Source organism: Dipodomys merriami, unplaced genomic scaffold (assembly GCF_024711535.1).
Source record: "Dipodomys merriami isolate MVZ:Mamm:240054 unplaced genomic scaffold, mDipMer1.0.p SCAF_213, whole genome shotgun sequence".
Lineage (NCBI taxonomy): Eukaryota > Metazoa > Chordata > Mammalia > Rodentia > Heteromyidae > Dipodomys > Dipodomys merriami.
Genome location: NW_027203527.1, coordinates 1,266,499 through 1,291,351, shown reverse-complemented (window position 1 = coordinate 1,291,351; position 24,853 = coordinate 1,266,499). Strand labels below are relative to the sequence as shown.

At 40.4% G+C, this 24,853-nt stretch overlaps 1 long non-coding RNA gene across 2 annotated transcripts in view; it reads left to right on the top strand.

The window, feature by feature from the left end:
* The window catches only part of LOC138834371 (uncharacterized), a 147,242-nt gene that overhangs the window by 73,837 nt on the left and 48,552 nt on the right, over positions 1–24,853 (top strand). For both annotated transcript variants that reach the window (XR_011374088.1, XR_011374087.1), the window contains exon 3: positions 2,550–2,609. This is a non-coding gene — a long non-coding RNA (uncharacterized lncRNA). The remainder of the gene's footprint in view (positions 1–2,549; positions 2,610–24,853) is intronic.

Genomic DNA, 24,853 nt, shown 5'->3' with positions numbered 1-24,853 from the left:
AAATTTTATTCTACCACCATTGAAAATTGGATCTCATAAGTCATGTGCAGCTATAGAAAAATGTTAGAGCAGCATTTCTGTTCATCTCCGTTTGTTATGAAAGTCTTGACGATGCCAAAGGAAGCTTATTTACCACCGCAAAGAACTAAGCGTGCCCATCAATGTCACTGAACCAAGCCCATTCTATCTGCCACAGCACACGCCAATCACCAGACAAAAGATTTTGTACAAGAGAAGCAGACTATTCACTATCCTGACAAGTGTGTGGAGAAAAAGAGCACATCTCAAATCTGCTTCTCCAAGAGAGGGTTTGGGTATATTAACTAGCAGACGGTAGGGAAAAGTTATTGGATGTTAGGAAGTAACTATTGATCGGCGTGGGCATCAAGACCCACACATCAGATGTCTTAAGTGGATAATTTAAAACATCAACAACAAGCAAGTAACTAAGCAGGTGAAGTGGGTGTAGTCTAGAAAAGCAAGGACTTTCCAGCCAGGGATGTTGGCGTCCTCTTTTAATCCCAGAATTCAGGAGGAAGGATCAAGAGGATCATGGGTTTGAGATCTGCCTGCGCTATACAGTGAGACTTGGTCTCAGAAAGAGGAAAATCAAGTAACTATGAGTAGGTGAAACAGGTAAAATCTGGAGGGTTTATTCAGGTTTCCCCAGTTTCACCAGCACACTTCAATCAGGTAGCAGCATTGCTGTTTGTAACCTTGAAGTTCTAATTAACATGCTGTAGGCATGGTAGATCCTAAGATGAGCCAAACAATCTCCTTGCCATTGTTGAGAGGGATTTTTGTTTGGGGTTTGCTTCTGAAATTCAATTACCTTTCATTTTCCTTTGAAATAAAAATGCAAAATCTTACCATAGATTTCAATAGACTGACCCCTCATAACTCCCTCTAGTTCATTTCATGCTACTCTTTCCAATTTGACCACGCATTTTGTTTTCCCAAACAAATCTGTTTTCTCCTTATTTCTGGGTGTTTGTCTCTACTGCCTCCTCAGAATGGACAGCTCTTCCTTCGCTGTTGCATGGCTGTCTTGTTCTCAGCCTTCAGGTCTCACCTCAGTGGCTTCAATGACACATCTTAAGTGTCCTTCTCTGTTGACCTCATCTGAAACAGGTCACCTCCCACTGTCTTCTCTCTTTGACAGTGGAGGAGTTGAAATCTTTTCTGTCACAGTGGCTGCTTGGCAACACATTTTAAAGGTAGATACTTTCTTAAGCTATTTTAGTATGCCACATGTTGTTAAGAATTGTTTTTCTAGGGGCTGGGAAGGTGGCTCAGTGGTAGAGCGCTTGCCTTGCATGCCTGAGGCCCTGGGTTCGATTCCTCAGCACCACATAAGCAAAAGAGAAAAAAGCTGGAAGTGGTGCTGTGGCTCAAGTGGTACAGCACTAGCTTTGAGCTGAAGAGCTGAGGGACAGCACCCAGGCCCAGAGTTCAGGCCCCATGACCGGACCCCCCCCCCCAGAAAAAGAATTGTTTTTCTAGGGGCTGAAGGCATGGCTGAAGTGGTAGGGTACCAGCTGAGTAAGAAATGTTTTTCAAACATGTTCTTGCATTGGCCAGGATATCCTGTTACAAGTCACGTCCTGTCCCTGTTCTATTTTAACAAAGCAATAGCCTGTCAAACTCCATCATTCAAGATTGTAAACCTAAGCTCTGGCCAGTTGGAAGAAGGAGCAATACTGTGTTGGGGATTAAAACTTAGGCAGACTTCCTGACCAGTGCATTGGTTACTTGGCTTCCTGTCAGGAGCAAGCCTTTCTGCACAAGTAGAATCTTGCATGGCCTAGTTCCTTTTGAGTTGCTATCCTTTATTTCTATATGACACCCCGATATCCCAAGACATTTCCATCAGACAGCAACCTGCATGTGAGTTTCCTAGGATTTGCCATCACTGAAATTCTTTCAATTCTTTAAAAATTATTTTATTAGCTTAGTTATTTGAGGAAAGATTTCATTGTGCCAGTTCCATGCTTGTATACAATATAGTCTAATCCATACCCTATTGTTCTCCCTTATTCCTCTTCTGTTAGGTTTTTAAAAAGAGGGAGCGCAGTAGAACAGCACCACGCATATGGTATTCAGTAAGGAATAGGTTTATTCAGTAGACCTCCTGGGACCAGGCAAGGTTGGCATTCCATGCAGCTGGCAAAAGAGGGCGTCTGGCCCTGGGTTAAGCCTTATATAGGGTAGGGGCGGGGAAAGGTGTGTCCAGGTAAAGGGAAGTGGGACCAGGTAAGAGGTGGGACCAGGTGGAGAAAGGTGTGGCCACATCAGATTCAGATGTGACCTTAGCAGATGCAGATGTGACCTCTTCCAGGTGTCCCAGTTGCCTAGGTAACACAGGTACTGGGTGGGGTCTGCTCACCATCCAGGAATGGACCTTACACCTTCCTCATACAATTTAGAGGTTAGTTGTTCCATTCTCAAACAATCTCTTTGGAGTATCCATCCTCTTCTACCCTCCTTAGCCCAACTCTCTCACTAGCAACCCCTCAATATGACACCTGTTCCTACTGTTGCCATTCTAGGCTGTCTTCTGAGACCAAGCAAATGGACCAATGCAAACTTAAGAGCTGTACCTCCAAACTGTGAGTTAAATAAGCTTTCTTTCTTAATAAGTTAATTCCCGCAGGAATTTTGTTCTAGTAATAAGAAACTGATTAATACAATGATGGGGAGAGGCGGATGATTGATTCTTGTTTTGTTTCTTGCTCTTCCTGATGCCGTGTGGTGGGCTTAATATCATGATTTCTTCTGATTCTTTGGCACTTGGGTCAGCCCTCCCTCAGCAAGTCCTAAGTTTTTTCTGAAACAAGTCAGCAATTGTGATGAAAACTAGAGACTTTGAAACTTTTGTTATAACTCACACCAGACCACCAGGGTTAGCAGTGCTTACAGGGGAGAAACACAGATGGCCAAGGACACTGGCTATCTTAATCCTTGGCCAACTGCCTTTATCTTCCATCTCAGATTTCAAAGGGTATCTTTTTCTTTTTATTATTTTATTTTATTATTATTATTATTGGTCATGGAGCTTGAACTCTGGGCCTGAGCACTATCCCTTAGCTCTTCAGCTCAAGGCTAGTGCTCTACCACTTGAGCCACAGCACCACTTTTGGTTTTCTTGTGGTTTATTGGAGATAAGAGTTTCACGGTCTTTCCTGCCTGGGCTGGCTTTGAACCATGATCCTCAGATCTCAGTTCCCTGAATAGCTAGGATTAGAGGCATGAGCCACTGGTAGGTAGGGGGCTTGAACTCAGGGTGTGGGTGCTGTCCCTGAGCTCTTCTGCTCAAGGCTAGTTAGTGCTTTACCACTCTGAGCCACAGCTCCACAGTGAGTACATTTCTTTTCAAACTTGTAACCTCCTCCCCCATTTTCTCCCACTTTCCCTTCCCCCAGTCTCCCCACCCCCCCACACACAGTTATGCAGATCATTTCCAACATAGTGTCTTGTGAGTATCGCTAGTGTATTGGTTCCCCCTTTGTCCTTTGTCTCATGGTGGTATGATGGCTTTGGGGCTGCAGTACAGATAATTTGTTTCATTGAAGCCATTCCCTTCAGAGTGGAGCTGAGGAAGAGAAAGAGAGAAGTGCTCTGAGCATGGCTGTTTCTTGAATTAGCACTTCAGAAAGAGATAAAAACCGGAATTCACAGCAAGATCTGATCAATGTTCCCCTGGAATCTCACCCCCCCCCCCCCCCCCGCAAGAAGACCACCGAGAGTCAGACTCTACAGCTGTTTTATTTAAACGGGCTGCAGCTTGGGCCTCGTCTTACACTGTCCTACACTCCGACACAGCCAGCCAAGCCTAGGAGGAGAGCCCCAAGCTAAGGATTTGCAGGTCTTATATAGGCACACAATCAACCAGGTGTTTTGATTACCACCACGTGTTGCTTTGCTAGACAGAAACAAGCAACAAGTGGTGGTCACTGCCTCAAAACTTTAACCTTTCATTCCACCCTTCCCCCCTTGACTTATGTTCCTGAGCCTGTGGTTTGTTTTTTGAAGGGTTACTTGTAGATAAGAGCCCCATGGAGACTTTTCTGCTCTGGCTGGTTTCAACCCCCAATCCTCAGATCTCAGCCTCCTGAGCAGCTAGGATCATAGGCGTGAGCCATTAGTGCCTGGTTTCAAAGGGAATATTTAATGGAGAATGCTCTTCAGGCAAGTGATCACATTTTAGTAATAAAGTTGAAATATTTGTAAAGTAGATAAAATTATGTTCACTTAGGTCTCTAGGCTTATTTTAGGTAAATATTGAAATCACCATCAATTTTTTTTTTGGTTTAACAGTGATGATTAATCTGTAGATGAATTTTAAGTTAAAATAGAGTCAATACTTTCTAGGTTTTTTTTTTTTTTACCATTTTAAGCATTTGTGACCTATAATGTGCTTTTATAAAATTTAATTTAAATTTTAGAGTAGCATATATTAACAGTAAGGAAGTTTTATTGTGATAATTCCAAACATATGTACAGTACACTTTCAACAAATTCATCACCCCATTATATTCTAATCTTTCTCCTTCCTTCTCCATGTTTTTCAGTGTTTTGAAAACATTGTCAGTAAGATTGTGGCATATACAACATTATTTAACTATTCAGGGAATAAAGTTTAGAATGCATAGAAAATATCGTTCCTCTCCCTATTTGCCTTTAACAATTACAGAGGATTATGGTTAGCATGCCAAAAGATACTATTCTTTAACTTATAGATATAACAATAAATTCTAGTAATACTATTTTTTAAAAAAGAAAACATTATTTGTGTGTGAAGAGTGAAATGAGTTCATAGTGCTTTGAAAAGGTCTTTGCCACAGTGAGACCAAAGTAGGATACTCTTATGAGGGAAAACAAAGGTGCAAAAGCTTCTGATCATATAAAATAATATTTTATCAAAGAGGCTGAGATCTGAGAATCATGGTTTGAAGCAGGCCTGGACAGAAAAGTCCCCATGAGACTCTTATTGTCAATTAACCGTTCAAAAACTGGAAGTGGAGCTGTGGCTCAAAGTAGTACGATCACTAGCCTTGAGCAAAAGGGTTAAGAACAGAGCTCAGCGCCTCACTCCAAGCCTCACAACAACAACAACAAAAATGGCCCTATAACTCTGTAAATTTTTGACTCAATCTATTCTTGTGAGTTTCTCCTTTTCAACAAAATTATTGGCAACTGCAGGTTATTTCTAATGGCAGAATTAATAAACTTCATCTTCCATACTATTCTTTTACTCAAATACAAAGAAATGAAAGCCCCAAATTGTATGCATTAGGGAATACTCGGGATCTCCTGGGGAGAATAGCCAAAGATGTTTTATGTAAGCATGGATATGTTTAAAGTGTGAACAACGCATGACAGCTTGAGACAAAATTTAGGTTCTTTACAACTTACAGATGTTTCATAGATTGATGTCGTTTGATATGGTTTCAGAAAGTTAGGGAGAGATAGACTCTTCCAATTCCAATTCAGGTGATTATATTCCTGTGTGGACAAATCTCATTTCTGTTGGGGTTTTTGTTTGCTGGACAAACATTTGGAAGGCAAGAACAATGCTATCTTATTGACTGGGACTTATACCATACTTCTGGGCTGAATTACTTGGAATCAGGAATTACAAAGGTCACAATTCTGCAAAAGGGGCTGCAAAGGGGTTTAGGGTAAGCAGCTCTGAGAGGTCCTGAAATTTCTTACCTCTCATGCATGTTGATCAAAACTGTGAGCATGGGCTGTCCTCTGTCCACAGAGCCAGACACAAAGTTGATCTGTATGCATGTGCAGCAAAATAGAGTCCCAGATCTCAAGTGGTTTGTCTATCTGCATAATTTAGTGATTTGACTTTATGTCCTAAGCCATTACTTCTAGAATCGGCTCCCAGGAAAATGGTTTCCTTTACCATGTAGATGTAGGCAAACAGATATGAGAGCTGGCTTTCAAAATTTTTCACTTAAAGTGTTTATAGATAGTCTTGCTGTAATGAATAGCTGTTACCTGAGGACAATAGATCTTGGTGAGAATTATCATTCTTATAAATTCTTAACTTGGCTGGATACTGATAGCAAATCAAAGTAGATAGTTTACTTTTTCAAATGAAATTCAACTCTTATTTCTTTCTGATAAGCAAGATGATTGTAGGTAATTCAACTCTCCAAATGACTGCCAATGACAACTGGAAGTAACACATCTCTGCTTCAAAATGTTATCAGAGTACTATACTGGTTTTACTCCCATTTACTCTGGGGTCCTGCTATATGATACTGTGGCCATGAAGGAATGGGATGTTTTAAAGGACTTTTGAATGCTCTTGAATTCTCTAGTGACAGTGAACCTCTTCACCTCAGAAGATCTGGCCAGGAGACAAAGCAAGTTACTTTCTATTTTCTCCTTTGCTTCCATCTAGCAGCCATTGGTAGTGATCACATGAGAACAAAGGCTCATGAAATATAATAGCTCTCAAATGTCAAGCTTTTGGCTGCCAGCACCCTGCCAGAGTCCTTGTTCTTCTCCTCTAAGGCAAAGCAGTCTGATTAGTAAGCAGTTTGGCTAATACATGCATTAAGAAATGTGTACCCATGCCCATGCTGCGAAATAAACTGGAAAAAAATAAATAGCAGCTCCTTGGGCTGGCTTTGGTGTCTGTCATATTGCCTTGGGTAGAATTCTGGTGGTTCTTGAAATGTAATTGGCATTTGGATCTCTGAGCTGAGGCTGCAGATCGAATTTGAGGGCGATTATGGAAGAGAGGGGCAATTGTCTGTAGATGGGCAACCCAGCCTGTCCCTCATCTCCCAGTTGGCGGTGCCAAGGGGTTCTCTAGTTCACACTGTGGAGCTTCAGTCATGTCAAGGCATCCTTGGAAAAGGTGGTTTCCATGGCTGTCCTGTTTCTTTTCTTGAAGATGCTTTTAAAATGATAATACTCTAAAAATACAGAGCATTGTTCTGCTTAAACAGAACAATTCCATGTGGAATGCTATGGCTGAGTAACATATCCCCCAAAATTCACATCCCTCTGAAACTCCAAAATGTGTAAATGAACTCTTTGTGGATATAGTTAAGATAGAGTCATATTAGATTTTGGTGGATCCTAATTCTAATGACTGATGAGCTTAATGATGACAGACTCTTAAACATGTGGGCATGGGGGAAGCAGTCACACACAGGGCAATGGAAACAGTTATAGGCTGATGTCACTACACCAGAATCTGGCACTTTTCATCAAAGTGAGGAGAGGAGCATGGACCCCACTTTTTCCCTGTCTTCAGAAGGAAACCAACTAGCCCACATCAGATTCTAGACGTCAAATCCTGACCTCTAGAACTGTGAGAGAATAAAATTCCAATTTTTTTTAGAAATCCACCAACTCTGTGGTAATTTGTTGAAGAAGCTTTAGGAAACTAACACACGTCTTGCAGTCACTTGGGACAATGGCTACTTGGTGTCCTACACTGTACTAAAACAGAAATGCTGAACAAAAATTTTAAGATCTCTCCATACATGAGCTAGAGTTTTAATGAATTAGCATATATTAATAATACAAGGGAGTTTCATTGTGATCATTCCACAGTTGCATATAGTGTACTTTGAACAAGGTTATCTCCTTACCAATTGGCCTCACTATGACCCTGGACTTTTGTGTGTGTACTAGTAAGGCTTGAATTCAGGTCCTTGTGCTCTTGGTTAGCTTTGTTCTCAGAGCTGGTGCTCTACCAGTTGAGCCATGCCTCTGCTTCTGGCTTTTTGCTGGTTAATTAGAGATAGGAGTTTCTTGAGTTTGTTTTTGGGATTTGGTTTGGAACTACACTTCTCTGATCTCAGCCTCCTGAGTCTCTAGGATTATAGGCATGAGCTAGCAGATCCTGATTCATGTGTTTGGGCCCAAATGGCTTTGGAGAAAATAGTTACATGTAGACATACATGTACGTCACAAGTTGGGTTTGGTTCCAGCAGCCTTCTAAATCTAGTCCAAATGAGATTTCAAAGATGTCATGAGTCCTCTCAGTCCACCTGTAGTTTCTTTCTTTTTCTTTTTTCCACGCCCTCTCTTGCTGCAGATGGCTTCCCCTTCAGGGAACCACAGGGAACATGTGCACAGGCAAATCCAGTTTATTTTGTCCTCACAGGCACATCTTACAGCAGTGGTTCTTAACTGAGGTTAATTTTGCACCACCTCAAGGGACTTTTAGCAAGTTCTGGAAGCAGTTTGGCTGTCAGTACTGGGGCTTGTTACCACAGTCTATTGGGGATGCTGCTAAACACTCCAAATGCACAGGATGGTACAGCTTCAGAACAGACCATTCTCTAACCCAAAGAGCCAAAGGGCTGATACTAACAGAAAAGAGCTACTCTAGAGCATTTCTCCTGAAAGGGCCGGTGGAGATGTTCCAGAGAACTCTGGCCTTATTTGATCATATGCCCAAACTTGAACCAACCAAAGTGACCAGAATAATACCACCGGGCCTTATCCTAGGAATGGGGGAAAATGACCCATCTCATGTAGACCACACAGAGGAGTGCCCCCCTAAGGAGGTATTCTTAGGGTAGAAATGTGTGTACTCTCTATGAATTTGCTTCAGGAGGCAGGTGGTGGAACCCACACCCTTTTGCTTTGGAAATATTTAAAAGAAAACAAGGTGGGCTGGGAATGGAGCTTAGTGGTAAAGCACTTGCTTCACATGTTCAGGGCTCTGGCATCAATCCTTAGTACTACAAAAACAAATAAGAATGAAACAAGATAGTCTTGATCCTAGCACACCTGTGAATCAGCACTCAAAGGGCTCTATTATTGCTTCAACAAATACCTGTTTAACACCTGGCTCCAGGACAGGTGTAGGGAAGTGGACTTTATCCCTAGGCTCATTACACTATGCTGCCATTTGTAGGCCAGTTAGAGAGGAGCTGGATGGAGATGGAGAGATGGAGATGGTGAAGTAAAGTGAAAGGTGGAGAGAAGGAGGGAGGGAGAGAGGGAAGCTGGGGGAAGAATGACCCATCTTGAGTAAATGGAGCCCTTCACATCTTGTCATATCTAAGAGTACAAAATGTTAACTAGGGGTCTGGGCAGAAATGTCAACTAATAGTGTTAAAGTGGGTCAAGGTTGGCTCTAACCTAGACACAGCTCTCTTTATTTTTACATTTTAAAATTAACAACAATTAGTTGTACAGAGGATTCTGACATGGTCCATAAACACATAAACACAGCATGCCTTCATCTTTTATCACTCCCCCTCTTCTCCCTCCCCCTTCCCAGACCTGTCTCACAAACTTCATTGCTCCATTTTGACACATGCACATAAAGTATTTTGGCCATATTCACACGCCTTTATCTGCCATTAGTACTCTCAGTCCAGACAAGAGAGAGCCCCTCTGCACACAGTCATAGGTTATTTTTTCTCTCATTAAATATTTTTTTAAAAAAATTATCATAAAGGTGATGTACAAGAGGGGTTATAGGTTTTAAAAGGCAGAGAGGGTTTGTTTGTTTTGCTTCTTTAATTTGAGAAAAGTATGAAAGAAAACAGATGAAGCAAAATCTCTGAATTGTTCTAATGAAATGAGAGAAGACAGACAGATGGTGAAAAGTGCTTTGACGAAGACTAATATGGGAAGCACCTGTCTGGGTCTGTGCTCAGGTCTGAGACCTGTCCTGACACAGGCAGCCAGTCCCCAGCTTCTTCCCCTCCTAAGCTGGGAAAGGGTGCATTTGCATTACGTTCCACAGTGTAACTAGGTATGGCCTCTGACCTTGGCCAGTTATGCCAGTGTTAGCAAGGTTAGAAATGGAATATACCTTTAAAACACAACAGCTTTTTTGCATATATATACATATATATATATATATATACAAATGGCTCAGTTAAAGTAAAAAATTAATGATGTTTTTAGCATATTCATGACTACATGCAAGCATCACCACCGTCAAGTCTCAGAAGATTTTTCACACCTCCCACCAGCAGTAATCGTTCTCTATTTCCCCCCACTTTCCCAGCCTCAGTCAACTACCCCTCTCCTTCCTATCTTTATGAGTTAGCTACCCTGGATGTTTCATATAATGGACTAGCACACTATAGGGCCTTCTGTGTCCAGTTTCTTGCAGTTAGTATGTGTTTTCAAGGTTCATCCACAGTGTAGCTCATTCCTTTTTTTTTTTTTAACATTATTTTATTTTATTTGAGAACATACTGTACAGAGGGGTTACAATTACATGGGCAAGATAATGCATACATTTCTTACCAAGCATTGCAGCCTCCTCCTTTGTTTACCCTTCACCTCCCTTCCCAGCCTCCCCCCTCCCCCCACCCAATTATACCCCCCTCCCCCCCCCCACACCGACATTGTAAAGTTGGTTTTGACATGACATTTTGTACTTCTCATTGTTGCAACAGGTCCACCTGAATCCTTAAACGACTTGTTTGTCCCCATCTCCTCCACAAGTTATACTGACATCAAATATAGTGAAAGCGGGGGTTACACTGTGGGGGAGGGACATACAAAGCAACAAAGAAATAATCTTATAAATGCGTTAGAAACACATGCATGAAAGAAACGAAAACATTAAAATACATATTTAAGGGTTCATTTTCCTAACATCACATTATCTGACCTTTTCCGCTTGACTCATACCTATACTAGATATTGCAAATAAGGGAAACCATGGGACCTATGCTTCTTTGGGCCTGGCTTACTTCACTTAATATAATTTTTTCCAAACCTTTCCATTTCCTAACAAATGGGGAAATGTCATTCTTTCTGATGGAGGCATAGAATTCCATTGTGTATATATACCACATTTTCTTGATCCATTAATCTACTGAGGGGCATCTGGGTTGGTTCCATATCTTAGCTATGGTAAATAATGCTGCAATAAACATAGCAAGATCAATAGAAAGCCCACCGATTGGGAGAAGATCTTTACTAGCCATACAACGGACAAGGGTCTCATATCTAAAATATACTTGGAACTCAAAAAATTAAACCACCCAACAACAAATCCTCAAAGAAACAACTGCCCAATAAATAAGTGGGCGAAAGACTTAAAGAGAAGCTTCTCTGAAGAAGAAAGAAGGATGGCCAATAGACACATGAAGAAATGTTCAACATCCCTAGCCATAAAAGAAATGCAAATCAAAACAACATTGAGATATCACCTCACTCCAGTTAGAACAGCAAAAATCAAGAACTCTAACAACAACAGATGCTGGAGGGGATGTGGACAGAAAGGAACCTTACTTCATTGTTGGTGGGAATATAAACTTGTTCAACCACTTTGGAAAGCAGTATGGAGGTTCCTCAAAAGACTTCACATAGATCTCCCCTATGATCCAGTAATCCCACTTTTGGGCATTTACCCAAATGTTTACAAACAAGACCACACTAAAGCTACCAGCATAGCTCATTCCTTTTTATGGTTGAATAATATTCCATTATAGTGATGTACCATATTTTATGAATCCATTCATCTGTTTATGGCTATTTGGGTCATGTCCAGCAATGATGTTTATTAATTAAGTGGCTGAAGGTGCTGGTTGAACAAGTGACTGGACTGACTTTGTACCATGCTTTGGTGATCTGTGAGTCCCCCTGGCAGTGGGCTAGGAAGAGAAATACTTCGATTGACTGGTGACTTCGGGCTTGCTAAGTACTTTTCAGTCAGGGTGGGTTTTCCCTCCTCTCCTTGAAACATCTGGGTTTGACTATGCTGATGACTCAGGCCTTTCTGCAACACTGTCAGTGTTGTACTAACACTGTAGACTTATTGGCAATTTGGGGCTCCATCAGTCCCTAACTGGGCCTTTTTGTGTGCTAGAAAACCTAATTAGAGTTGCAGTATAACCTCAAATAACAAACTCCATTACATAGTTGCTGCATTTTTGTATAAAAACCTGTTTGATATTCAACACAATCACTTCCATGTTAGTGATTTTTTTTATTTTACTAAATTTTTTTCTTTTTTTATTGTGAAAATACTGTACAGAGGGGTTACAATTACATGGGCAAGATAATGAGTACATTTCTTATCAAGCATTGTAGCCTCCTCCTTTGTTTCCCCTTCCCATCCCTTCCCATCCTCCCCTCCCTCACCCCCCCACCCAATCTTCCCCGGCCCCCCCCCCCCCACCAAAGTTGTAAAGTTCGTTTTTTGACATAACGACTTGTACATCTCATTGTTGCAATGGGTCCACCTGTATCCCTATTTAAACAATTAGTGATTTTTATAGGCATCATGTTTTAGAATTGGAAAACTACCCAAAGTGATGCAGAATCCCATTTCCCTTTCATTTGCTGGCTGGGAGATAAGAAGGTGCAGGAAACACTATAACTTAATAACTAAGAATAGTGGATTCTCCCCAAACCCAGGTTTTCTGAGAAATCCTCTGTTCCTCTACCAAATTGGACCAAATACATTTCCACAACACAGTATGGCTCCACTGATCTCTATATAGCACCCTCTGTACCAGTATCTGGGGGCAAAATACACTGCTAGGACACTAATAGGACACTTGTCCTTCTTATTTAGAGACAAGGAAGAGATCTTTGTTCCTGCTTGCCTTTTCTCTGGTACCACAAGATATATTTACACTGTCACTTCCTCTACATGGGGGAGGTGAGTGGATTTGCAATCTCTGTGACTAATTGTACTTGCTGAGAACATGCTCTCATTGTTGTTGATAGGCTGTGGGAGTGCAAGGCCTGGAAAATGTAATGTCTGGGGGCAGAGAAAGACACCAGCAAGGAGCAAGATAACAGTGGGATCCAAGGAGGCTGTTGTGCTCCTGGTGGCATTTGCCTAACACTACCAGAGAATGCTACAATTCTTTCTGATTTTAGTCTCCTTCTATCAAACTACTGTTAGAAACCTCAGAGCAAAGGCATATTATAAATACAGAGTTCTCTCATTTTGAGAGGGCAGGGGTCATGGGTATTGAACTCAGGGCTACACATGTGCTGAGCTGTTACTATACCATGGGGCTACATCCTTCAACCCACATATGTGTATCTAATTTTTGTTTGGACTGTTAGTTTTGACTTATTTTTCCCTCTGAGACCAACCTATAATTAAAGCAGATGCTGTGCCTACTTCCTTATCATTTTCATTACCTCCAGGATGTAACATCTGTCTGATGGATTTTCCAGGGGTTTTCTGCATTTCTTAAGCTCTAGCCCAGGGCAGAGCAGGAAAAAAAAACACCTAGGAGTATGAGTTTCAGATATGGAGGCTGACAAATGCCTGAGTAAATACCCCAAATCCACACCTCACAGTCGAAGCTGTTCTGGGATATGGGTGTCCACCCCCCCCCCCCACAGTGTTCCCCGAAGAGCTAATGCCTTCTTTACCATAGGTGGGACTTCCTTGTAGCATGGCCTCTGTTGTTCCAGTCTAACATAGAGTTTTTTTTTTTTAAATTGTATTTTATTTTATTTGAGAACATACTGTACAGAGGGGCTACAATTACATGGGCAGGATAATGCATACATTTCTTACCAAGCATGCAGCCTCCTCCTTTGTTTACCCTTCACTTCCCTTCCCCGCCTCCCCCCTCCCCCCACCCAATTATACCCCCTCCCCCCCCCCACACCGACATTGTAAAGCTGGTTTTGACATGACATTTTGTGCTTCTCATTGTTGCAACAGGATTCAGGTGGACCTGTTGTAACATAGAGTTTTAAAAAGCATATCTTTTACTAATACCCATTATGTACACATTCACACATGCAAACATATTTTAAAAATTGGGAGAATTCAGGTGCTGGAAAGCAGGATAAGCACCAGACAGAATGTATAACATTTTTGCCCTTATTTTTTATATATAAAACCTCTGAAATAAGTTAGATATAGAATAGTGCCCAGGGTGAATTATGCTTGAAATGCTAGGAAGAGCAAAGAGAATAGAAACGTTTGCAAATGTCTGTGTACCAAGAGTTGGCACTAAGTTAGGCATGCTCACTCATCATTGTCTCATTTAAGACTCACAGCTTTGGAGAGCGGATAGTATTGCCTTGCTTTTCATCTGAAGCCATAGCTGGTAGAAACTGTAAATGTAATGTACCTGCCATTGTAACCAGTTGTTAGCACAGAGCCTGGCACACGCCGAACCATACATGCACACACACACACACACACACACACACACACACTTGTACTGGTTCTGGGGCTTGAACTTTGGGCCTAGGCATTGTCCCTGAGCTTTTTTGCCCAAGGATACTGTTCTGCCACTTGAACCATAGCTACACTTCTGGGGTTTGTGTGTGTGTGTGTGTGTGTGTGTGTGTGTGTGTGTGTGTGTGTGTGTGTGTGTGTGTGTGTGTGTGTGTGTTGTTTTGTTTTTGAAATAAGAGTCTCACAGACTTTCCTGCCAGGTCTGGCTTTAAACCACAATCTTCAAATCTTAGCTTCCTGAGCTTCAGATTATAGCCACAGGTGCATCACAAACAAATGGTATTTTAAGTAGCCTGTCCAGTGTCACCCAAGCCAGTATATACAGCTGGGATCACAGAACAACACTACTTAGGGGGGTTACAATTACACAAGTAAGGTAATAAGTACATTTCTTGTCAAACTTGTTACCCTTTCCCTCATTTTTCTGTGACTAATTAAAGATAAGAGTCTCATGGACTTTCCTACCTGGGCTGGCTTCAAACTGTCATCCTTAGATTTCAGCCTCCTAAGTAGTTAGGATTACAGGTGTGAGCCTCCAGGGCCTGGCTTCTATTTTATTTTTTTTAAAGTAAGATGGTGTGTCATCCCTGCAACCAAGTGGATGAACTTGTTAATCTTAGGTTTCTTGAATTACTTGGATTTCTTCAACTCTTTTTTTTTGTCTAACTTATATCCAAGTCAGAGAAATTAAGAGCCTCAACATATTGAAACTGCAAGATCAGGGCTCCTTGGAGTTTCAAGTTCAAATGGTCTGTATTGATCTCATTCAATTGTAGTTGACAGAAAAATAGTGATATTCACTTTTTTCAAAGTTATATGTAATTTGGGAAAGAAATTACAAGCTAGTGACAAAGATAGAAATTCTTGTCCCTGACCTTACCCAAACTCATATCTTCTCCAAAGCTAGCAGCTGCAGAAGAGACATTTCTATCCGTTTCAGTTCATTTCAATAAAAACAATTATCAAATATAATAAAACATTCTTGGAAAGACAGGAAGGATTCTCGAAATTACAGATACTATTAAAAGAACCGATGAGCTTTGCTGCAAATAATTTTGGCATTATTTACTTCACAGAATGATCCTCAATTATTAATTCTTAAACACATACATCACATCTTTTCCATTTTTCTTTTCCCTGCTTGGTGCCAGAGTGTTTTCTTGGCCAATAGTAGGATAAAATGGTCTGGCCAATTCTACTTTTTATCAGCATGTTCTATGGATCTAGTGGCTCTGAACTCAAGTCACTTGAATGGTGATGCTCTGTTGGTACACCCCAGCATGGCCAACAGCAACAACAGTCACACTGCTGTGGACCACAGTCATGCATAGATGCTGCACCCCAGCAAGCTGAAGGCATGCACAGCCAGACAGGGCCAGAATCCTTTGGTAAATAATCCTCACTCTGGGAAATAGAGCACAACATTTTAACATGTGAATTATTTGGGGAGGAAAAGCCTTCCTGTTATTTCCTTTAAATCTTTATGATGTTCCCTCCCATTCACATTAGACCAAGGGTATCAATTTCCTCTGGGAAAGAGTGTTTTAGCAGAGAAGAGATAAGAATCCATTTTGAAGTTTAAATGAGCTCTGCATTTGGAAAGGAAAAGTTTTAATTTCAAAAGCCTAGAGTTTCGATATTAAAAGACAGGCTTCAAAAGAACAGCGCTGTGGAAGTATTTCCATGAATACAGTACATTAGGAAGAAGATGTGGGCATCGGAGCATATTTTCCCCATTGGAAAGTGTGACTGTATAGTCAGTACCATTATCAACCTCAATCCCAGTGAATAGGAAAAGAATTTAGGCAAGAAGTGAATATAGTGAACATAGTGACAGTGATAGGAAAGTTTATTAAGGAAGGAATATGACAGGGAAAGGTGATTTTTTTTTGGGGGGGGGTCCGGTCGTGGGGCCTGTACTCTGGGCCTGGGCACTGTCCCTCAGCTCTTCAGCTCAAGGCTAGCGCTCTACCACTTGAGCCACAGCGCCACTTCTGGCTTTTTTCTTTTTGCTTATGTGGTGCTGAGAAATTGAACCCAGGGCCTCAGGCGTGCAAGGCAAGCGCTCTACCACTGAGCCACCTTCCCAGCCCCGGGAAAGGTGATTTTTATGTGTCATGATGCTATGGTAAGATGGCATTTCAGATTATTTTCAGTCATCCCAGGGTATAGACATTAGCATTAGGTTTCTAAATAGAGGAAGAATTAGGGGACAAATGTATGTATAGTTTAAGAGTCCCTCTTAACAGGTGTGGTCTCATGGGTCATCCACCTCCATTCTGGTTCTTAAGGATTCTAGGGAAATTATTGTCTGTCATCATTTGAGAGGAATAATTCAGTTCACCACAGATGACTTCCCTGGCTTCTGGTATAGACTGATCCTTATTAGCAATTATCCTCATTTGGGGTGATTTGTCTTGTAAGGCTCTGCTTTCCCTTAGAGGTTGGTTTTAGTCCTTTTTCATAAAGACGTTATTGATCTATCTTGTCTTTCTGGAACCCAGGGTGATTGCAAAGTGGCTGTGAAGAGAATAGCTTACAAACACAAAATAAATGGATGACAAACACAAAATAAAGGCAGAGATGGCAGGCCTCTCTCCTGCTTTTAGCTAATTTGTGGCAGCAAGAACAGTTTGAGTACCTGGTATAAATACACTTTCAAAAACTGAAAGGGAGTTGTCTCTGGAGGTAAGAACAATAGTATTACAAGATTATCTGTGAGAATTCCCTAGATCTAATGTAATGGGCTTAGGCCATTACACTAGTCTTAATTACAATATCCTCTCTTTGGGATCTCACCCCTTCATTTTAGCTTCCCTTTCCATTTCCCCATTGTTCAGGGTTAGCTGTTACCTATCAGAGAAGAGCTATAGGTCCTACAGATGAGTAGATTTGAAAGGTATATGGGTTGAATGTCTTCCCTAAAGTTTACCTGTTAGAAACTGAATCCTCTGTGCAACCATGTTGGGAGGTAGGACCAAATAAGAGGAGCTTAAGCCTGGAGGACTCTACCTTTATCAATAGATGAAGCCAAATATAAAAGGCCTCAAGCTTGCCAATTCTATCTCATGCTCAAGCATTCTTGCTCTTTTTCCTTTCGTTCTTTTGTTCTTTTGTTCTTTTGTTCTTTTGTTCTTTCGTTCTCTCTCTCTCTCTCTCTCTCTCTCTCTCTCTCTCTCTCTCTCTCTCTCTCTCTCTCTCTCTCTCTCTCTCTCCTTTCAACATGTACTTAAGAAGCTGCTTTTGCTGAAAACCACTGATTCTTTACTTGGAACAACAAATTAATTGAAAGCAGGATAAAAGCTAGGCATCCAGCCTTCTTTGTATCTATGTCCTTTGCGCTGAGACATTCTCTCCTCCAGTCACTTTGCTGCCATCTTGAAAGCCAAGACGTACCAGACAGGAGACCATGACTGGTCAAAGACTCTTACTGTTTCAAGTATCCACCTGACCAGTCTTGAGACAATGAGCTGCTTCACCTGCTGATTACCACTAGGACATGCCTGTGACAGGGTCAGCTTAATAATGGTGTACATCTCTCCTCTTGTTCTCATCTTGTCCTCCCATTTAAATCTAAGAAAATGTCGGTGCATGGAAGATGGGTTAAAATGCTACTTGCCCTCTTCTTGTGGCATCCTGTCTTGTGTAATATACCTCCTTTCTATGACCTCCACAATTTCTTGTCTCTTTATTTGATATTGGGGCAAGTGGAAGGATCAGTAGAGGTCATGAATTATAGGTCTGGGACATAAAATCTCCCATAACATCCTTCTACCATGCTATGACATAAAAAGAAAAACCTTGAGAGAAAAGCAACACCCTGATATTGGACTCTTACGCCTCCAAAATCAAAGCCAACCAATTCTTCTTTTATATAAATAGTTGTGTTCCTATTATCGCTGCACAAAACTGAGAAAGCAAGACAGAAAACACTCAATATTTATTCCCAATAAAGTGCACTGTGCACTTGAAAAATGCTGAGCCCAGGGTGGGCAACCAGAGGTGTGGGCATGTTTCAAATCATGGATAGATTTCAGTTTGTAACCACAGGCAAGATCTGTGCTTTGATTTCTGATGAAAGCCAGTCCAGGTGTCAAACATCTGGTGATATCACAGCAACCAGCATGACCTGGTAATAATAGAATAGAAATGGCTGAAATAAGCAGATGGTCTGAGGAAACCCACAGAATGCCTGAATTCTTCAGCATGGCTCATAGAGAAGCAGAATGTATATATATTTTTTCCTGCGGCCAAGAGTAGTGTGGGCAAAGTATCAAAAGCAAGTGGACCTGGAGAGAGCCTGAGGTCTGGCCAGTGGCAGAGCTGCTGCTGCCAGTCTGGAGGGTTGACAACAACATCCAGGACAAAGTTGAACTAAGGGAATGTTGGTGTAGACAATGGTGACCACAGACCAGACAGCCCTCCCCTTATTGCCATCCTGTCCTGCACCCACCTCAGTCTATCCTCTTACACATCTGTCCTCTAGAATTAAACTACAGTCTGAGCACTGGTAGCTTGTGCTGATAATCCTAGCTACTCAGGAGGCTGAGCTCTGAGGATCATGGGTTGAAGCCTGCTTGGACAGAAAAAGTCTGTGAGATTCTTATCTCCAATTATCCAACAAAATAATAAAAAAAAGCAAACTGAAAGTGGAAATATGGCTCAAGTGGTAAAGCCAAAAAGCTAAGCTAGAATGTTTGGCCCTGAGTTCAAGCCCAAGTACTGGCAGAAATAAATAAGTAAATACCAATATGGAGAAGGAGGAAGTGTGGAAAGTTTGATTGCATGAGATAATTTTCTACTATAGAGTAGGGCTTGAGGTACAAATTAAGCCTCGTTATTGAAACAGGAAGCAAATTGCAATTTCTACACATTGCATTTTAGTCTTCCATTATTCATTCAAGATGGTAATTATTTTAAGAAGAATACACTACATTTTACAAAATGTTGGCTGAATCTTAAAGCTCTGGAAGTCTTGACTATAGACAGATTGTTTGGATATTTATCAGAATTTTTTTCTGTCTTCTACTTGCAAAAATATTTTTTTAAGAATGTCTACAGATTCTCCTTAGCTTCTAGGAAAAAATAATGAAGAGAAGTTTAAGGAGACTTGATATACAAGCATCCCTTCCTTTCTCCTTTCCTGCCAAGAGCTCTTCTATCTTTTCTCCTACCCTGTTTTCCCTTCTACCCACCCTTCCCTTTCTCTCCTCCACCTGTCATCTTCTATTCTCCTTCCCTCTTTTTTCCTCTTCTTTCCCTGCAAGGTCTCCTTAGCACATTATGTCCCCCTCCAACCAGGTCCCTAGCTGATGGCACTATTTTGGAAGAGGTTCTAGAAACTTTAGGAGGTGGGTAGGAAGTAGGTCACTGGGGGTGAGTATTTGCTGGTATCTTGTTCCTGGCCCTTTCCTGTTTCCCTCACAGTTTCCTGTCAGCCATGAGATGACAACTGTCCTTTTCCCCATGCTCTCATTGCGAGGTTCTGCTCAAGTACATAGGGTCAATCAACCATGGAATGAACCCTCCTTTAGGTTATTCATGCCAGGTATTTTGGTCAGAGACAAAAAGTGACTAAGAGAGATGCAGCGTGGACATGCTTGGGAAGGGACCAGCTATATATGAAAGTAGACATTTTCATCATTCTCCATGTTATTTTGAAAAAAAAGACAAACGCTACCAATTTTTAGTTTATCTTCTTCTGTGAGCCTCCAGCAGCAGTGCTCTGGAAATTTAAGATTGAGTTCAGTTGAGGCTCACTGGTTCCATTAACAAAAAGAATTGTACAAAAGGTCTCTGTGACATATTTCCTTCATGGATCAGGAAGTGGCTCCACAGTGTGTATATAACTGGAACATTAGGCAGAATTCTCTAGAGGGTCTGTAATCCAGGGGGTTGCATCTCAAAATGCAATTTTTGTTCACTGACATTTATGGAAAAGAAAGATCTTGAAAATTGTGATATGAAAGCTGGAGATTCATGAATGTTTACAGTCTCCTAATGGCACATTTAAAGCTTGAGGGAGCTTCCAAGAAAATTTACAACGTGACTAGAGTCTACATTTAAAAAGTAAGACACTTCTGAGAATAATATGTATTTCTCTTGAGAATTATAGATATTTTACCTTTTATTTTAATTTACCTATTATTCACCTATTATTATACCTATATTACCTATTATTGAGAATAATAGGAATTTCATGGACTGCTTGCATTAATTTGATAGGGTGAAGTTATAATAATCATATAGTGTTTTTAATGTCCAATTAGATAGACTCTTTGTTTTAGGAATAACTGGCTTAGACACTGTGTCATTTCTTTCTTCTCTAATCATTTCAATGGCAATGGGCCATAGTAGCAGTGCCCACACCAAGACAGATGTTTTATTTTGGGGGGGGGGGTCCAGTCGTGGGGCCTTAACTCTGGGCCTGGACACTGTCCCTCAGCTCTTCAGCTCAAGGCTAGCACTCTACCACTTGAGCCACAGCCCCACTTCCAGCTTTTTTCTTTTTGTTTATGTGGTGCTGAGGAATCGAACCCAGGGCCTCATGCATGCAAGGCAAGCGTTCTACCTCTGAGCCACCTTCCCAGCCCCAAGACAGCTGTTTTCTAGTTCATGCTATAGTACAAAACTCTTATGTAGTCTTCAGTCTATCTGTTTTGAGACTCAGTCTTCTATGAAATGGGATGCTTGAATCCTGTATTTCCCAAGGTTCCTTCTTGCTCTAAAATGCCTTGTTTCAAAGTAGTGACAATAAAAAGTGCCTTTTAACTTACAGTTGCCTTTGCTTTTGAAAGCAATTAGCAATTAACTCTGAAAGTGTCTCAGCAACTTCGCTTCTTTGGCTCCACCTTCCAGACATACTCAGCATATGCCCAGCGATTGATTACAAATACTGTGGCAAAATTTAAATGTTATAAAATCATAAACATCAATAGGGAAAGAGTAATAATTATGGGTAGAACTATGAATACTATGGATTCTATTCAGCTGGTAAAAAATACCAAAAGCATCTAAATATACTCACAAGAACCACAGAGATAGATAAAAGATTCAAAAAGCAAGTTGGGAAAGAGCAAATATGAATATTATCATGCTTTCATTAAGAAATATATAACATTTCTATATGTGCAGGCATATAGAAGATCAGAGAAGATCAGATAGCATTTCTTCCCAGAAGGGGCTGGGATTGGCCAATCTATGGTGAGGAGATAAATGTTCTCATTCACAGGTTTTTTTTTTTTAAGTATATTTCTATATCATTTAGATTCTGTACAGTGACTGCCCATGCATGAGTTATTTTTGCAATGTTAAAAAAGAAATGAATAATTATGACTGCAAACCTAAAAATATTCAATTAGGTCAAAATGACAAGTTTTTGCATAGAGCTTCATGTGTACTACATATAGCTTTTCCTTCCTTCCTTCCTTCCTTCCTTCCTTCCTCCGTCACTCCCACCCTCCTTCCTTCACTTCCTTCAATCTCTCTCTATATCTCTGTTCTTCTCCTCTCCTTTCATTCTCTCTCTCTTTCTCTTTCTGCAGTTTCTTGGGGACTGAATTCATGTTAGGCAAGTGCTGTACCATATGAGCTATACCCCAAACCTTGCTTGTAGCATTTTAATTATGATATTATTGAGATATGGCCTTAGGGCATATTTTGTTGTAAGGAATAGAGGCCTATCAATAAATCATGAAGAAAATTAAGGGGATTATTGAAAAGATGAAGGAGAATGTTCGGATTCTCAAAATGTTACTTAGCCTCAGTGGAATTAAGAAGTTAAGAAGTTAGTCTCCCCACAATGCCCAGAGTTTCTTCTGCTGTTTCTTTCACACATCTTCACTCTTCTCTGTGACTAACCTTTTGTACTTCGTGTTTGTTTTCCATCATTTTTAGATCTATGATTTTACAAGCCTATCATTATATTAGGCTAAGGAAATTCTGTACAATACTTTGAAAGACTACTTTGTATGCATTTATTATTTTATTTTGAATTAATTTTCAACTAGTAATAATATTGAAAAGTTCATTCGTATATAGCTATGGTTTAGGTTCAGATCTTGCTACTAAAGTCCAGCCAAATTTCCTATAGAAAGAAGAGTTTAGACATAAGTTTATGGGCAGTGTATAACTTGGGGCAGGGCAAAGTTAAAAGATGAATTATTTCAAGAAAGCTTAAGTTCATATGGAAAAAAAACAATCTTCAGATGTTATGAAGAAAGAGAAGAGCTTACTTATGTGTTCCTGGCCAGGGTCTAACATGCTTACTCACTCTTCATTTTGCTTCCCCTTTACCACTTTGTGGGGACTATGCTGACTGAATCCTTATTGGAGGATTAAGAGCATCTCATGAGACAGAGATGAGAGGAGCTAATTACTTGTTGAGTAGTATGGCAAAGTTTTTCTTTGTCGTCTAACAAAATTATACTCCTCAATACCAGAAGTCTTTGTTTTATAACATACAATTGCTCATCAAAGTTAAAAACATGCTAAAATATGGTGGTAATTAATGAGAATTTGAGATTGTTTCATGATCTTTAAAAAAATATAGTAAAAATTCAAACCTTTTTTCCTATCACATTTGTGTAGGGACATGAAAAAATAATAATGCATCCTATTCCATACCATATGAAAGGAATGCCTTTCCTGTCCTAGTAAAATGTCAGGCTCTTAGTTCAGACCAGCCTTTAATGTTTTATCTTTTGTGCTTTCAATATGATCAAATATCTGAGAGTTCATCTAACATGAAGTTTTAATCTAGTGTCATTTCCTCTGGGACATCATGCTTGTCACCACAGTAAGTCACTTTCCTGACTTCTGTTGATGAAGTCACCCACCCTCAGCTCCTCTGGTAGCCTAACTAGGGCAGCAGAAATCCCCACCATCAATGATTTCTTCTCAAACTCCATTCATGTTTGACTCATATTTCATTTGATATGAATCATCATTTTGATTACTTTTTGTACTTTCCATTGTGTTGGCCAGTTTTCTTTCTTTTTCTCCACCTTTAGCTTTCAAATTTTATTTACAAAGTGTCCTATGTGTTTATCATTGGGTAACAAAGAAGCAACAAAACTATCTTCCTCTTAACTGAATAACAAGACTTTGCCAGAAGAGAGATGATTGGTCTCTGAGTGCGATGTGCATCTGTTATTTATATAATGATTGTGGACTAAATGATGGAGAGCAAAATTTGTACTGGTAACATCAGCTGTCACTAGGATACCACCTTTAAAAGGGATAGCTGGGAGGAGCTACAGACTCCAAAATATGAATCTTCTCTATTTTTGCCAAGGGAAGCATCTGCTACAGTGTGTCTCAGTTCTGGCCAGGGCTCATCTTAAATTTATTTTATTTATTTATTTTTTTAAATTGTGAAAATACTGTTCAGAGGGGTTACAATTACATGGGCAAGATAATGAGTACATTTCTTATCAAGCATTGTTGCCTCCTCCTTTGTTTCCCCATCCCATCCCTTCCCATCCTCTCCCCCCCATCCTCCTCTCCCCCCCCTCAAAGTTGTAAAGTTCGTTTTCAACATAACAGTTGTACATCTCATTGGTGCAATGGGCCACCTGTATCCCTATTTAAACGTTTTGTTTATTCCTTTCCCCTCCGCAAATTATACCAAAATCAAATACAGTGAAAGCAGGGGTTATACTGTGGGGGAGAGACATACAAAGCAACAAAGAAATGATCTTATAAATGTGTTAGAAACAATCACATGAAAGAAAAAAACATTTGAATACATATCTTAGGGTTCATTTTCCTAACATCACATTATCTGACCTTTTCTGCTTGACTCAGACATATACTAGATATACTAGATATTGCAAATAAGGGAAACCATGGACCTATGTTTCTTTGAGCCTGGCTTATTTCACTTAATATAATTTTTTCCAAGTCTTTCCATTTCCTAACAAATGGGGCAATGTCATTCTTTCTGATGGAGGCATAGAATTCCATTGTGTACATATACTACATTTTCTTGATCCATTCATCTACTGAGGGGCATCTGGGTTGGTTCCATATCTCAGCTATGGTAAATAATGCTGCAATAAACATAGTTGTGCTGGTAGCTTTAGTTTGGTCTTGTTTGTAAACATTTGGGTAATGTCCAAAAGTGGGATTGCTGGGTCATAGGGGAGCTCTATGTGGAGTCTTTTGAGGAACCTCCATACTACTTTCCAAAGTGTTTGAACAAGTTTACACTCCCAACAACAATGCAATAGGGTTCCCTTCTGTCCACATCCCCTCCAGTATCTGTTGTTCTTAGAGTTCTTGATTATAGCCATTCTAACTGGGGTGAGGTGGTATCTCAATGTTGTTTTGATTTGCATTTCTTTTATGGCTAGGGAGGTTGAGCATTTCTTCATGTGTCTATTGGCCATCCTTCTTTCTTCTTCAGAGAAGTTTCTCTTTAAGTCTTTAGCCCACTTATTTATTGGGCAGTTGTTTCTTTGAGGATTTGTTGTTGGGGGGTTTAATTTTTTGAGTTCCAGGTATATTTTAGATATGAGACCCTTGTCTGTTGTTTGGCTAGTGAAGATCTTCTCCCAATCCGTGGGCTTTCTATTGATCTTGCTAGCTATGTCCTTTGCCATTCAGAAGCTCTGCAATTTCAAGCAATCCTATTTGTCCAACCTTTCTTTGATTTGTTGTGTTTCTGGGTCT